The sequence below is a fragment of the Schistocerca americana genome, chromosome 6, assembly GCF_021461395.2.
Source record: "Schistocerca americana isolate TAMUIC-IGC-003095 chromosome 6, iqSchAmer2.1, whole genome shotgun sequence".
NCBI lineage: Eukaryota > Metazoa > Arthropoda > Insecta > Orthoptera > Acrididae > Schistocerca > Schistocerca americana.
Window position 1 is genome coordinate 391,679,577 of NC_060124.1, and position 14,270 is coordinate 391,693,846.

The window sequence follows — 14,270 nt, forward strand, 5'->3', positions numbered from 1 at the left end:
CTGTGATGTGCAAATGATTAGCTTTTCAGAGCATTCACATAAGGTTGGCGCCGGTAGCGACACCTACAACGTGCTGACATGAGGGGAGTTTCCAACCGATTTCTCATACACAAACAGCAGTTGACCGGCGTTGCCTGGTGAAACGTTGTTGTGACGCTTCTTGTAAGGAGGAGAAATGCGTACCATCACGTTTTCGACTTTGATAAAGGTCGGATTGTAGCCTATCCCGATTGCGGTTTATCGTATCGCGACATGGCTGCTCGCATTGGTCGAGATCCAATGACTGTTAGCACAATATGGAATCGGTGGGTTCAGGAGGGTAATACGGAACGCCGTGCTGGATCCCAACGGCCTCGTATCACTAGCAGTCGAGATGACAGGCATCTTATCCGCATGGCTGTAACGGATCGTGCAGCCACGTCTCGATCCCTGAGTCAACGCATGGAGACGTTTGCAAGACAACAACCATCTGCTCGAACAGTTCGACGACGTTTGCAGCAGCATGGACTATCAGCTCGGAGGCCATGGCTGCGGTTACCCTTGATGCTGCATCACAGACAGGAGCGCCTGCGATGGTGTACTCAACGACGAACCTGGGTGCACGAATGGCAAAACGTCATTTTTTCGGATAAATACAGGTTCTGTTTACAGCATCATGATGGCCGCATCCGTGTTTGGCGACATCGCGGTGAAAGCACATTGGAAGCGTGTATTCGTCATCGCCATACTGGCGTATCACTCGGCGTGATGGTATGGGGTGCCATTGATTACACGTCTCGGTCACCTCTTGTTCGCACTGACGACACTTTGAACAGTGGACGTTACATTTCAGATGTGTTACGACCCGTGGCTCTACCCTCCATCCGATTCCTGCGAAACCCTGCATTTCAGCAGGATAATGCACGACCGCGTGTTGCAAGTCCTATACGGGCCTTTCTGGATACAGAAAATGTTCGATTACTGCCCTAGCCAGCACATTCTCCAGATCTCTTACCAATTGAAAACGTTGTCACAATACACCAGTCACTACTCTTGATGAACTGTGGTATCGTGTTGAAGCTGCATGGGCAGCTGTACCTGTACACGCCATCCAAGCTCTGTTTGACTCAATGCCCAGGCGTATCAAGGCCGTTATTACGGCCAGAGTTGATTGTTCTTGGTACTGATTTCTCAGGATCTTTGCACCCAAATTGAGTGAAAATTTAATCACATGTCAGTTCTAGTATAATATATTTGTCCAGTGAATAACCGTTTATCATCTGCATTTCTTCTTGGTGTAGCAATTTTAATGGCCAGTAGTGTATTAACATCGGTTTGCTGCAAAAGTCTTGAAAATATTCTGAATTCGAATATAACAAATTTCCTTGAGACCTATAAACATATGTCGCCAATAAGCAGCGCTTTCCTTTTATTACGTGATATATTGCGACCTATGGATGAATTTCAGCAGGCAGATTCTACATTTCAGGATTTCCGAAAAACATTCGACACGGTACCCCTTGTAAACTGTTAACGAAGGTACCGGAATGCGGAATATTTTCCCAAACGCTTGAGTGGCGCACAGACTTTTAAAGTAATAGAATCCAACACGTTGCCGTCGATGGTGAGTGGTCATCAGAAGCAAGTATATCGTTAGGAGTGCCCCAGGAAAGTGTGATAGGATCGCTGTTGTTTTCTGTTTACATAAATGATCTGGCGGACAGGGTAGGCAGCTGTCTGTGGTCGTTTATTGATGATGCTGTGGCGTACGGGAAGGTGTCAGCGTTTAGAGACTGTAGGAGGATGCAAGATGGCTGAGACAAAATTTCTAATTTGTGTCATAAATGATAGCTAGCTCCAAATATAGGAAAATGTAATTTGATGTGGATGAACAGGGAAAACAAACCCGTAATGTTCGGATATATCATTAGTACCTGCCTGACACAGTCACTTCGTTCAAATATCTATTCACAACACTACAGAGCGATATGAAATAGAGCAAGCATGTGAGGATTGTGACAGGGATAGTGAACAGTCGTCCTCTGTTTATTGGGAGTATTTTGGAAAAGCATGTTTCATCTGTAAAGGAGGCCTCGTATAGGACGCCTGTGTGACCAAGTCGGTTTAAAGGAAGACATCGAAGGAATTCAGAGGTAAGTTACTAGATTTTTTTACTGGTAGCTCCCATCAACACACTATTTTTACGTAGGTGCTTCGGGAACTCGAAAGAAAATCCCTGAAGCGCAGGCGACGGTGGTTTCGAGGAACAATACTGAGAAAATTTAGAGAACCGGCGTTTGAAGCTGACAACAGAACGGCTCTACTGCCATCAACTCACATTTCACTTAAGGACCATGAAGATAAGATACGAGGCATATAGAAATTCGTTTTTCCTTCACTCTATTTGCGAGTGGAGCAGGAAAGGAAATGACTAGTAGTGGTAAAGCGTACCCTCGGCCACGAACCATGCAGTAGCCTGCAGAGCATGTCTGTAAATGTAGACGTAGATGTAGAAGCAGAGATGACATAGGAAGAGAACTAACGTAAGTAAAGTTATAATTCATAGATAAAAGAAGTCCACTTGTATCAGATGTAGCCCTTAACGTGAGAAAGAAATTGCTAAGATTTTATGTCTGGAGCACAGCATTATGAGGAAGTGAATCACGATCTGGGGGAAAACCAGAAAAGGAGAGTCGAAACGGTTGAGTTGCAGTGTTACAGGAAGATGCTGAAGTTTAAGAGCACTGATAAGATAAGGAATCAGATGGCTCTCTACAGATCGATGATAAGACAGGACCATGTGGAAGCTGCTGACTAGTAAGAGGGACACTGTAACAGTAAGCAACTTTTCAGTTTTTGCCAGCGTAGATGATGAGAAATTAGTTCACAAGCGTACGGCTGGATGTTGAGGACAGCGTGGTCGTTTGTCGATAAATGGGGCCCGCTGGTAACACAGATCCAACCACATTCCAGTGAATCATTTTCCTATTATTTTCTGTATTGAACGGGATCGAAGATTCCTAATTGTGACTTCATACTTGGGATTCTATCTGATTTTGAGTTGATTATACTGATAGCAAATAGAGTGCTTAAAACTGATTAGAAATTATCAAGACAGGTACAATGAGAAGCAAATGATTTCGATAACTGATGACCAAGTCACTGGTTGGTGTCAGTTGCTAATCAGACTAGGAGTCGCACGATCTACTGTTCTACTCCGCCAGTATAAAAAGTTTCGAGGCTGGACTAACTTAAGATCGTGAAACGTTAAGATGGTGGTTGTAATGCTTCAAGTATTCTAAATAGCGCTCCTCCACTTTAAAGCAACGCACGGAACGTTCGTACAACCACGTAAACTGTCAGAAAAGTCGTTCTTTGGGACGTTGTTCAATTCACACGTCACGTTGGCTTGAATGTTGTCAAAGTGTTGACACTTGATGTGAATTTCTGCACGTTGTCGTTTTCTGGCAGCTTTGTGTTGACAACATCAAGACTCGTCACCAAGAAAAAAAACTATATGTGTTTCACATTTCAGTGAAACCGGAACAGGTGCCCACGCTTCGTTGTTTTTGTTCGGGAGTCAAAGTGTACGGGATAAAGTTTGCACACACTTTTCTCTTCTTCAAAACATTCTAGAGAATGTCTTTAACACCTAATGTAGAAATGTTGTTCCACTGCGATTTGCGACGCAACATTGTTGACACACTACGGCTGGACGTCCACTACCTAACACAGCCTGCTCTCAGCTGACTGGTCAAATGCACATCTGTTGTTTACACTGTTATTTCAAGCCGCCGTCGCGTTTACTACGCTGACGTCGCTTGCACGCCAGCAGTAAAATCAGTCTCGACACTGTTTGGGTGGATGGTTTATGTTCCTCTTACACTTTTGCGTGTGGCCACTACAGGTTCAACAGGTGCTGTGGCTGCCGATAACTTTGTCCTAAATGTACGCAGTCTTCTGGAAACTCCATACCCAAGTAGATAGGGAGGTGACGGAAGAGTCACGTTTAATGTCATTCAGTCTTACACCTTCAGTATTTTGTGGAATATACTATGAATAACTTGGTGCATCGTGTTCTTATGACTCCAAACGACAATCTTATCGCACATCACGATGCACTGATTGAAAGGCAATGTTTTATGTTCTGCGCCGTGAGACATTTTACCAGTTTTCATCTTTCTGCCTCACTTATTGTGCAGAATATGTTATCAAGTCCCCAGTGCGCTTTTAACTGGCACAGAACTATCAGGTGCTGCGATTTTCTGAAATAAAGATTAGAATAGTGTCTAAATAGTTATGTTAACACAAATATTACACCATTGTCATTGTCACCCACGGTGAGCAGGTGAGTGTGCTGTACTTTGAAAACTTCTCGGACTTTCGCGTCTAGTTTACATTTCCTTATGCTGTTTTCCAATAATATCATTCACTTTTTGCGCGCTATAGTCTTTTTCTAAAATTATAAAAATTATTATGAAAAAGTAAGGTTTTTCTAAACGTGGGAAAACTGTTAGAAGGTCACGTACCAAAGAACAAAATAAAATTCTGTTGAAGTATAAAACTGATGCAGTCGACAAAAACTTGTCAGCACTGTATATAATAGTCTGTTACGTTATTACTGTTCTACATACAAAATAAGTTAGTTAAATAAGGAGAAGTATTATGAGAAAACCAGTTACAAGTTAAATACATTTTTGAAATAGAAGCTATTGAAGACGTGAATATATTTCCAATTTTAACACACGTAATATTGTTAAGACATTAAAGAAACTGAGTTCATTTGCATACGTCATATGTTGCATGGTAGAAGATCTCCTTCCGTTTCAAGGTACAAGATGGTGCACGACCCACGAAGTATGACTTAACCGTCCGCAATTTATGTAACGAGATTTAAAAATTTATAGAATTTTACTCGCCAAAAAATTCTATAACTGAAGATATAACAATATTTATCAAATAGCGATACGATTAAAATTTTTTACAAATGCTCCAAAAAACACTACAGCATGTCTCACAACAACAAAAACTGTAGAAAATGCTGGAAACTGACTATGGCGATCTCTATTGTGCAGTCCTTCGTATGATTCCAAAACCGGTCGCTAGATTGGAACACCAACCAGGAAATATGTTGCACCACAGAAACAACAGTGACACAACTAAAAAATACAGTACTTGAGAAAAATCGACTCAAAAAATTCTATAAAACTTGTTAAAATAGTAGAAGCTTCATTTAAATTTCAAGTACTTATTTTTGGAGTAAATTCCATTACATTCTATACAACAGCAATATGGACATGTAGTTCTGTTCTCGTCGAATGTGAGGTTTTATCAGGTAATTAATAATTAGTTTTTTTGAGTTTTGTCACTTTTCTAGAAACTTTTTTATTCTTTTTATGACCCCTCATGTAATACTTTTGCCTCTTTTCCACTCTAAATATTGTAATTCTTTCTTTTTTACTTACAGTAATATAATAAGGTATTTGAACCTCCATCGCGTAAAATTAATACTAAAGTTAGAATAAAAAACGGAATTAATTTGAAATTGTTTTATTAGAAAAACACAAAATGCAAAATTATAATTTATGAAAAGACAATTTCATAAGGCACATAAATTAGGTACAAAATAAGGAAAACGCTTTACAAAATCACAGAATCATAAATGGGCTTATATAATGTAGGAATGCTTTCCCTCGAGAAAAGGGATTGAAGATGAACTTCCTTTGTAGCAGAAATTTCCAGTTTTTCCTTGTAATTTCCTAATATTTACAACAGCTGTAATCGTTAAAACAGTGCCTGTTCCTTCAGATATACATCCAAGTCTAAAGGACACTGTAATGTAAGATACAGAACTCGTACGAACACAGACATTGTGATAATGATATTATAAATTACATTCAACTTGCGTTAGACATGAAAACACTCACAACTGAGAATGTGCCGCTCTTCTTCTATGACGGATGCACACCTGCCAATAGCAACGGAGAAGTGACACCGTTCTTGCTGTGGGAGAGTCATGAAGTAGTTTACAGCACAACTGGGACGCCCTGAAGTGGAAAAATTGCGAGATAGAGATCTGACGTTTTTCGTTCACGCTGGGGTGCTTCACACTTATTTTTTCAGTGGCATGATCTAAAAACTGCCGTTTTTTGACTTGTGTTCTCGGGTACACTAGACTCAGGGTACAACACACTCTCCTACTAGCGAGAGATACGGTACATAACAGCAGACAAAAAAAGAAATTGGAGTAAATCCAGGAAATACCTGAGGACATGTCGTGCAAGTGCTACCATGAGATGAAGACGTTAGCACAGGAGGGAGAGCAGCGTTACAGTAGTCAGAGGCTGAAGTGGGGGGGGGGGGGGGGGATGCTTGTTGAAGCCAGACCTGGGCAAGGAGGGCCGTGATCAGTTTCCTTTGCGCCCCAGTAGCATCTTAACCAGTCACGTAATCTAGCATCGAAATCGAGACCTCCGTCGATTGGTTTCGCAGACTGGAAAGAAAATTCGTGACGATCTGCTCCACCAATAAGGGAGCCGTACATACTTCCCCCTCACCAATTTGATTCATACTAACAGCGTGTGTAGGATACGACACATGTAAACAGGAAGACGCAACGCCGGCCGGAGTTGCCGAGAGGTTCTAGGCGCTACAGTCTGGAACCGCGCGACCGCTACGGTCGCAGGTTCGAATCCTGCCTCGGGCATGGACGTGTGTGATGTCCTCGGGTTAGTTAGGTTTAAGTAGTTCTAAGTTCTAGGGGACTGATGACCTCAGAAGTTAAGTCCCATAGTGCTCAGAGCCATCTGAACCATCTGAAAACGCAACTCTCAACCGTTCCGTGGAGATCGAGCCTGAAAACATTAGGCGCCTTATATACTTTGTATCGTCGCAATTAATCATGCAGTCCGCGGCCGAGCGAGTAAGAGCATAGCATCATAAGCGCGAGGTCTGAGGAGCAAATCTTGCTGCTGGTGCATTTTTTCATTTCCCCGTAATTCCAACAAGAATTTTGTTGTGACTGCGCAAATGATTCATTTATTATTTGCTTAATTTTTATCGTGAAAAAAAGACAAGAAATTATTTTCGTAAGGTGACTGGAAATTAAAAAAGGATACACTAGTTCTATCAAATCTATACAGTCATTTCATTCATATTATTTCTTGTTGGTTGATTGACTTGGGGGGGGGGGGGCGACCAAACAGCGGGGTAATCGGTCCTATCGGATTAGGGAAGGATGGGGAAGGAAGTCGGCCGTGCCCTTGCAAACGAACCACCCCAGCATTTGCCTCAAGCGATTTAGGGAAAACACGGAAAACCTAAATAAGAATGGCTGGACGCGGGCTTAAACCATCTCCCGAATTCTATTCCAGTGTGCTAACCACTGCGCCATCTCTACCGGTTATATTATTTTGTCTACATTTGTGACAGCGCTGCACGAATCAGGATAAGACAGATGTACCAAAAAAAAAAAAAAAAGAAAATTCTCTAAGAGAATTAGCACGAATTTCGGTAAAAACAGTTCGTGTGAAAGACAGCTTCCTTCAGTCAAACGCGACATCTTGGTTCAAAAATGGTTCAAATGGGTCTGAGCACTATGGGACTTAACATCTATGGTCATCAGTCCCCTAGAACTTAGACCTACTTAAACCTAACTAACCTAAGGACAGCACACAACACCCAGTCATCACGAGGCAGAGAAAATCCCTGACCCCGCCGGGAATCGAACCCGGGAACCCGGGCGTGGGAAGCGAGAACGCTACCGCACGACCACGAGCTGCGGACGCGCGACATCTTGGAAATAATAGCTGCAAGTCAACAGGTAGATTCGGTTTTCCTAGATTTCAGAAAGGCATCGCCGGGTACTAACCAGTTACACTCACACAGACTATCTTCGCAGATATGTACTGTCTCGAGGAATATTTCACTAATGGAAACCGGTACATTATACTGGACGCTGCATGTCCCACAGAAATGAAACTAATATCGGTTTTTCCCCAAGAGACCGCAACAGGACAACTACCGTTTCCTATACACATTGGCGTCCAAACGTAAGGATGAAAGTAACTGTTGCATGCTGCGTCCTCCAAAGTAACACAGCTCAATGAAACATGGACCTAGCATAGAAGAAACTGCTACAATGTACCACAGAAGATAAACTGAAAGAAGTACAATACTTTTGGGCACATGACGTGTTCCCACCTTCGTCATATGAGGGTAGGTCCAAATGTTACGTTGTGGGAAGGCGTAATGTAGCATGGCGTACTGACCTCTAAATCTTTGAACTCGGTACACTCACTGCTCAGCGTTACGGTGATGCCGTACTCTAACCCCGTGTGTGTCCTTTCAAAGGTGCATTTTTAGATGTCCGTACCTTAATCGATGAAAACGGAACCCTTATAGAATCACTTTGTTCCCCTTATGTCATCTGTCTGTCCAGGTGTTAAAATCCCTTTCTCTCAGGAACGGGCAGACGTATCTAGTTGAAATTGACATCAGCGGGCCGGTGTGGCGGAACGGTTCTAGGCGCTTCAGTCTGGAACAGCGCGAACGATACGGTCGCAGGTTCGAATCCTGCCTCGGGCATGGATTTGTGTGACGTCCTTAGGTTAGTTAGGTTTAAGTAGTTCTAAGTTCTAGGGGACTGATGACCTCAGAAGTTAAGTCCCATAGTGCTCAGAGCCATTTCAGCCAAATTTACATCAGGCCTACAGTGCCTCCACAGCGTAAAAAAATGGAAGCATGTAAGTCGGTGCAATCACAAGATACGGTCATTTGTGTCGCATATTTTGATACTCGAAAACTCACTCATCAAAACCTATAGGGTATTACCATTGACCTAGAACCATGAAATACACTACTGGCCATTAAAATTGCTACACCAAGAAGAAATGCAGATGATTAACGGGTATTCATTGGACAAATATATTATACTAGAACTGACATGTGATTACATTTTCACGCAATATAGGTACATACATTCTGAGAAATCAGTACCCAGAACAACCACCTCTGGCCGTAATAACGGCCTTGATACGCCTGGGCAATGAATTAAACAGAGCTTGGATGGCGTGTACAGGTACAGCTGCCCATGCAGCTTCAACACGTTACCACAGTTCATCAAGAGTAGTGACTGGCGTATTGTGACGAGGCAGTTGCTCCACCACCATTGACCAGACGTTTTCAACTGGTGAGAGATCTGGAGAATGTGCTGGCCAGGGCAGCAGTCGAACATTTTTCGGTATCCAAAAAGGCCCGTACAGGACCTGCAACATGTGGTCGTGCATTATCCTGCTGAAATGTAGGGTTTCTCAGGGATCGAATGAAGGATAGAGCCACGGGTCGTAACACATCTGAAATGTAATGTCCACTGTTCAAAGTGCCGTCACTGCGAACAAGAGGTGACCGAGACGTGTAATCAATGGCACCCCATACCATCACGCCAGGTGATACGCCAGTATGTCGATGACGAATACACGCTTCCAATGTGCGTTCATCGCGATGTCGCCAAACACGGATGCGACCATCATGATTCTGTAAACAGAACCTGGATTCATCCGAAAAAAAGACATTTTGTCATTAGTGCACCCTGGTTCGTCGTTGAGTACACCATCGCAGCCGCTACTGTCTGTGATGCAGCGTCAAGGGTAACCGCAGCCATGGTCTCCGAGCTAATAGTCCATGCTGCTGCAAACGTCGTCGAACTGTTCGAGCAGATGGTTGTTGTTTTGTAAACGTCCCCGTCTGTTGAGTCAGGGATCGAGACGTGGCTGCACGATCCATTGCAGCCATGCGGATAAGCTGCCTGTCATCTCGACTGCTAGTGATACGAGGCCGTTGGGATCCGGCGCGGCGTTCCGTATTACCTTCCGTATTACCCTCCTGAACCCACCGAGTCCATATTCTGCTAACAGTCATTGGATCTCGACCAACGCGAGCAGCAATGTCGCGATACGATAAACCGCAATCGCGATAGGCTACAATCCGACCTTTATCAGAGTCGGAAACGTGATGGTACGCATTTCTCCTCCTTACACGAGGCATCACAACAACGTTTCACCAGGCAACGCCGGTCAACTTCTGTTTGTGTATGAGAAATCGGTTGGAAACTTTCCTCATGTCAGGTGTCGCCACCAGCGCCAACCTCGTGTGAATGCTCTGAAAAGCTAATCATTTGCATATCACAGCATCTTCTTCCTGTCGGTTAAATTTCGCGTCTGTAGCACGTGATCTTCGTGGTGTAGTAATTTTGATGGCCAGTATTGTATATTCATAATATAGTTTGTAGGGAACTCTCAGAGCGCGAGTCCAACTTAACACCTGTTCGTTTTTTTTAAGGAACTCTCGGAACTAGAGGATATTCAGAGAGTGGACTGGGCTGCCCGTTCTCCTGACATTTCTTCGACCATTACTGTGCTGCGTTCCGAAGTTCGGCCAACTTCTTACTAATCAGTTGGTAATATTTTGGCATATCCGTATATGTAGGCAGTACAACGAAAACCTTACATCACGGCTTGCAGACCGAGCATTGTGATAAAAGAAAAAAAGGACATGTTAGGTAGATGCTTGCGTATACAATTAACCTGTCATCCGAAAACTAGCTAGGATGCAGAGAAAATTGTGGCAGTGGGGATAAATACTGTTTCTTCCGAATTTAAGGCTCAGATGAGAAGCGTTAGTCCCTTCTGCAGGACTACAGATTCCCGAGAAATCAGTGTGGCAGCCGGGCCCTGGAAATCCCCGTGCGGTCGCGCGCACAGTGCCTTCCGTTCAATGGCTGTGACGTCCGACGCCGGTCACGCAACTCGCTGTGCGTAATTCGTCCCCACTTCCGCCAGCCTATCACAAACAGCGGACACAGCGGAATATGCAAACTCCAGTAGTGCCACAGTCGGTTCGTTCACCTCGCTCTGAATGGCACATTAGCAGGCGATGATACGAGAAACAGCACGTCTCTAATTCATTACCCTCCCAATAAAATGTTATACATTTTTACGCTGTGTGGTATCAACTACAGGGTAATACACTCACCTTATACGCAGCAGGGCAAAGTAGTCAGCACTGAGTAGTCGCGCAAGAGACCAGTGTCAGGAAAGGTATAAGGCAGGACTATTCGTTGTCACCACTCTCTCTCTCTCTCTCTCTCTCTCTCTCTCTCTCTCTCTCTCTAGGGGGTGTGAAGTAAAGTTGACGACTTTAGCGGTTAACCATTTTCAGTAAATTCATTTGTAAGAGAGTTTGATTTTCTTTGCATGTATTAAAAAATAATCCCTTATTGTATTGTACCTAGATGTATACATTTTTATTTTAATAAAGTTGTAATTATTTTGCCAGTTTAAAAAAAAATGGTTCAAATGGCTCTGAGCACTATGGGACTTAACATCTATGGTCATCAGTCCCCTAGAACTTAGAACTGCTTAAACCTAACTAACCTAAGGACATCACATTACACCCAGTCATCACGAGGCAGAGAACCAGTTTTAAAACCTGATGCGAAAGACTTCTTGCTCCGCTATTCTAGATCAGTGATTTCAACAGAAATCAGACAAATTTTCTTCCTCCAATATTTGAGCTAGAGGAAGGTTAACGCAGATGTCATCACACGCTGGGCACTACACTTCACTTTCTTTCGAAGTTTTTCTTTGTTGTTCCAGATGTTCTCGTTCCACCTTGTGAGTTCCCACATCAACTTTTTTTTTTTTTTTTTGCTTTTACAAACGGCCTTCCTTTAGGCAGTGGTTTAAAACAGAAAATTCGTGGCCAACGGTTTGGCCATGTGCCAGTAGCATTCGAAATATTAACACGCAGTTTCTGTGGGGTGGCCTTTGGATGTATTGCCCGTACCGTGAATACAACACGATGTGTGGTTTCCGTCGCAGCAAAAAGATGCAATTAAACACAATTCGATCACAAGATTACATCTCACGTTCTTTCAACCCATTACTTGCATTAGCGACTGTACTTGAGTTGAAATAACCCTGCTCAATAGAAGAAGCTGGAACCGCGAGACGGCTACGGTCGCAGGTTCGAATCCTGCCTCAGGCATGGATGTGTGATGTCCTTGGGTTGGTTAGGTTTAAGTAGTCCTAAGTTCTGGTGGACTGATGACCTCAGATGTTAAGTCCCATAGTGCTCAGAGCCATTTGAACCTTTTTTGAATAGATGAAGATTTCGTCAACATGCTCCATTTAAATTGTTCCAATCGGGTATATTAAAAGCGTCTGATTTTTGATGCAGCATTAACAATAAGATGTACAGGTTCCAGAATGAAATTTTCACTCTGCAGCGGAGTGTGCGCTGATATGAAACTTCCTGGCAGATTAAAACTGTGTGCCGGACCGAGACTCGAACTCGGGACCTTTTCCTTTCGCGGGCAAGTGCTCTACCAACTGAGCTACCCAACCACACAGTTTTAATCTGCCAGGAAGTTTCATATCAGCGCGCACTCCGCTGCAGAGTGAAAATTTCATTCTGGAAACATCCCCTAGGCTGTGGCTAAGCCATGTCTCCGCAATATTCTTTCTTCCACGAGTGCTAGTTCTGTAAGGTGTGCAGGAGAGCTTCTGCGACTTTAGGAAGGTAGGAGACGAGGTACTGGTGGAATTAAAGCTGTGAAGACGGGTCGTGAGTCGTGCTTGGGTAGCTCAGTTGGTAGAGCAGTTGCCCGCGAAAGGCAAAGGTCCCGAGTTCGAGTCTCGGTCCGGCACACAGTTTTAATCAGCCAGGAAGTTTCAGACGTACAGGTTGGTTATCATTAAACTTACGCTACTTGAGCCAGTATAGCAATAAAACCTTTTACCGCATAAGTACCCAACTTTATAGCAATGATGTTCAAACCGCGCGCGCCAGGATTTGCGTTCTTAGGAATGTTAGTTCCATGACGTGTGGTTACTCGCGCCAGTACTAGCATGGCGACTTTGAAAGACAAGCATCAATGTGCATCACAGTTGGAGTCAACATGGATCTGACAAGGAGGGTAGGGCTTTACTGTTAAAGCCTTTTTAGCAGAACAACAGCAGAAATACTGCTGTTCTTCGTGAGCATCGACACAAAGGAATAACGGCGAGGTCCTCTTGACGCACTAAAAGAACATGATTCGGAATTTGGAATTAACTGGCAAATTGGGAATCGCTCCTGGGATAGGCCGACGACTAACTGCGCCACAAATTGTTGAAGTTACCTTTGAAATGACAAAATGCTGGACGCATAGCTTACCCCTACTTTTTTCAGAATCTCTAACAGCTTGCACCATTTTATATTGTCGAACGCTTTTTCCAGGTCGACAAATCCTATGAAAGTGTCAGGGAGAAGTATTTCTACTATTGGACCACGGCCTCTTAGCCCGGAAGTTTTAATTACTGAAGACGCCGGCCGTGAAAGCCTACACGCTATGATTGTCTTGATTTTTCTTTAGCCTTGCTTCCATTATTAGCCGTAACGTCAGAATTGCCTCTCTCGTCCCTTTGCTTTTCCTAAAGCCAAACTGATCGTCACCTAGCGCATTCTCAATTTTCTTTTCCATTCTTGTGTATATTATTCTTGTAAGCAGCTTCGATGCATGAGATGTTAAGCTGATTGTGCGATAATTCTCGCACTTGTCAGCTCTTGCCGTCTTCGGAATTGTGTGGATGATGCTTTTCCGAAAGTCAGATGGTATATCGCCAGACTCATATTCTACACACCAACGTGAATAGTCGTTTTGTTGCCACTTCCCCCAACGATTTTAGAAATTCTGATGGAATGTTATCTATCCCTTCTGACTTATTTGACCGTAAGTCATCCAAAGGTCTTTTAAATTCCGATTCTAATCCTGGATCCCCTATCTCTTCTAAATCGACTCCTGTTTCTTCTTCTATCACATCAGACAAATCTTCACCCTCATAGAGGCTTTCAATGCATTCTTTCCACCCATCTGCTCTCTCCTCTGCATTTAACAGTGGAATTTCCGTTGCACTCTTAATGTTACCACCGTTGCTTTTTAATGTCACCAAAGGTTGTTTTGACTTTCCTGTATGCTGAGTCTTACTGGAACATAAACATGGTACGCAATCAACAAATGTTGCCCTCTCGTGTGGAAATTAAAATGTGTTTCTTCCAATCATTTATTCGTTATTTCTCTTACGCATGTCCTCACAAATGTTTCCACAAAGTTTCAATTTCCTGCTATCAGTCTTTTCTTGGAAGCCCTCTCAAGAAGCGAAAGTTTAACTAAAATCCAAAGTAAGTGTGAAAAGCATATCATCTGTTTAGTCTTCTGTAGCAACTAAGAACCAAATATCTTGTCAGTTACT

General features: G+C 43.3%; 1 non-coding gene across 1 annotated transcript; it reads left to right on the forward strand.

Moving 5' to 3' along the window:
- The first annotated feature begins 12,611 nt into the window (after positions 1-12,611).
- On the forward strand, positions 12,612-12,686 carry Trnas-cga. Its single transcript has one exon. It is a non-coding gene; the product is annotated as a tRNA-Ser (tRNA).
- Positions 12,687-14,270: the final 1,584 nt, after the last annotated feature.